Genomic DNA, 2,277 nt, shown 5'->3' with positions numbered 1-2,277 from the left:
GTTTTGGGCAAATTGTCAACTAATGTAACTCAATATTCTTTAGAGAGGACAAAATTGTTAACAGCTTAGGATCAGGCTCATTCAGGAAGAGTTATGGATTGTGATGAAAAGGAACTTGATGATATGCAGTGGAAAATGATGATTAATTTGTCTTTTTGAGGTGTTCGCAGTGACAGGAAAGTCATGCTGGAGTCATTTCCAGTTGTGTTTAGAACATCTTCAAAAGGTTTGACAGCAGAGGATGGTTTCGATCCATCGACCTCTGGGTTATGGGCCCAGCACGCTTCCGCTGCGTCACTCTGCTATGAGAAGCCCCGGATGGGACTCGAACCAACAATCTCTGGTTTAGGAGGCCAGCTTAGGGTCAGGCTTATTTGATGATATGCAATGGAAAATGATGATTAATTTGTCTTTTTGAGGTGTTCGCAGTAACAGGAAAGTCATGCTGGAGTCATTTCCTGTTGTGTTTCGAACATCTTCAAAAGGTTCGATAGCAGAGCAAGGTTTTGATCCATCGACCTCTGGGTTATGGGCCCAGCACGCTTCCGCTGCGCCACTCTGCCACTAGACACCCCAGATGGGACTCGAACCCACAATCCTTGGCTTATGAGGCCAGCTTTGGATCAGGCTTATTTGATGATATGCAGTGGAACATGATGATTAATTTGTCTTTTTGAGGTGTTCGCAGTAACAGGAAAGTCATGCTGGAGTCATTTCCAGTTGTGTTTAGAACATCTTCAAAAGGCTCGATAGCAGAGGACGGTTTCGATCCATCGACCTCTGGGTTATGGGCCCAGCACGCTTCCGCTGCGCCACTCTGCTATGAGAAGCCCCGGATGGGACTCGAACCCACAATCCTTGGCTTATGAGGCCAGCTTTGGATCAGGCTTATTTGATGATATGCAGTGGAACATGATGATTAATTTGTCTTTTTGAGGTGTTCGCAGTAACAGGAAAGTCATGCTGGAGTCATTTCCAGTTGTGTTTAGAACATCTTCAAAAGGCTTGGTAGCAGAGGACGGTTTCGATCCATCGACCTCTGGGTTATGGGCCCAGCACGCTTCCGCTGCGCCACTCTGCTATGAAAAACCCCAGATGGGACTCGAACCCACAATCCTTGGCTTATGAGGCCAGCTTTGGATCAGGCTTATTTGATGATATGCAGTGGAAAATGATGATTAATTTGTCTTTTTGAGGTGTTCGCAGTAACAGGAAAGTCATGCTGGAGTCATTTCCTGTTGTGTTTCGAACATCTTCAAAAGGTTCGATAGCAGAGCAAGGTTTTGATCCATCGACCTCTGGGTTATGGGCCCAGCACGCTTCCGCTGCGCCACTCTGCTACTAGACACCCCAGATGGGACTCGAACCCACAATCCTTGGCTTATGAGGCCAGCTTTGGCTCAGGCTTATTTGATGATATGCAGTGGAAAATGATGATTAATTTGTCTTTTTGAGGTGTCCGCAGTGACAGGAAAGTCATGCTGGAGTCATTTCCAGTTGTGTTTAGAACATCTTCAAAAGGTTTGACAGCAGAGGATGGTTTCGATCCATCGACCTCTGGGTTATGGGCCCAGCACGCTTCCGCTGCGCCACTCTGCTATGAAACACCCCAGTTGGGACTCGAGCCCACAATCCCTGGCTTAGGAGGCCAGTTTAGGAGGCTTATTTGATGATATGCAGTGTAAATTGATGATTAATTTGTCTTTTTGAGGTGTTTCGCAGTAACAGGAAAGTCATGCTGGAGTCATTTCCAGTTGTGTTTAGAACATCTTCAAAGGGTTCGATAGCAGAGGAAGGTTTCGATCCATCGACCTCTGGGTTATGGGCCCAGCACGCTCCCGCTGCGCCACTCTGCCATCAAACACCCCAGATGGGACTCGAACCCACAATCCCTGGCTCCGGAGGCCAGTGCCATATCCATCAGGCCACTGGAGCTCATCTGAGTACTTGATGACGGTTGGGTCTGTGAGCATCAGCACAAATCACCAGTATGTCAAGTCCATTGTCACGACTTGAACAACATACCAATGGTTCCAGATGCTGTTGTGGAAGTAATTGAATGATCGACCGAGGAAAAGGAGTGACTGAAAACCTGTGACTGAATGGTTGACCAAACATTGCCGTAGTGGGAAAATGTTTTGGGCAAATTGTCAACTAATGTAACTCAATATTCTTTAGAGAGGACAAAATTGTTAACAGCTTAGGATCAGGCTCATTCAGGAAGAGTTATGGATTGTGATGAAAAGGAACTTGATGATATGCAGTGGAAAATGATGA

At 46.3% G+C, this 2,277-nt stretch overlaps 1 non-coding gene across 1 annotated transcript; it reads right to left on the bottom strand.

Moving 5' to 3' along the window:
* Positions 1 to 1,862: 1,862 nt before the first annotated feature.
* On the bottom strand, positions 1,863 to 1,935 carry trnar-ccg (transfer RNA arginine (anticodon CCG)). Its single transcript has one exon. It is a non-coding gene; the product is annotated as a tRNA-Arg (tRNA).
* Between the last annotated feature and the right edge of the window lie 342 nt (positions 1,936 to 2,277).

Source organism: Brachionichthys hirsutus, unplaced genomic scaffold, assembly GCF_040956055.1.
Source record: "Brachionichthys hirsutus isolate HB-005 unplaced genomic scaffold, CSIRO-AGI_Bhir_v1 contig_1040, whole genome shotgun sequence".
In the NCBI taxonomy this organism is placed as follows: domain Eukaryota; kingdom Metazoa; phylum Chordata; class Actinopteri; order Lophiiformes; family Brachionichthyidae; genus Brachionichthys; species Brachionichthys hirsutus.
The sequence above is the reverse complement of the archived record's forward strand: the minus strand, read 5'-3'. Positions and strand labels throughout refer to the sequence as shown.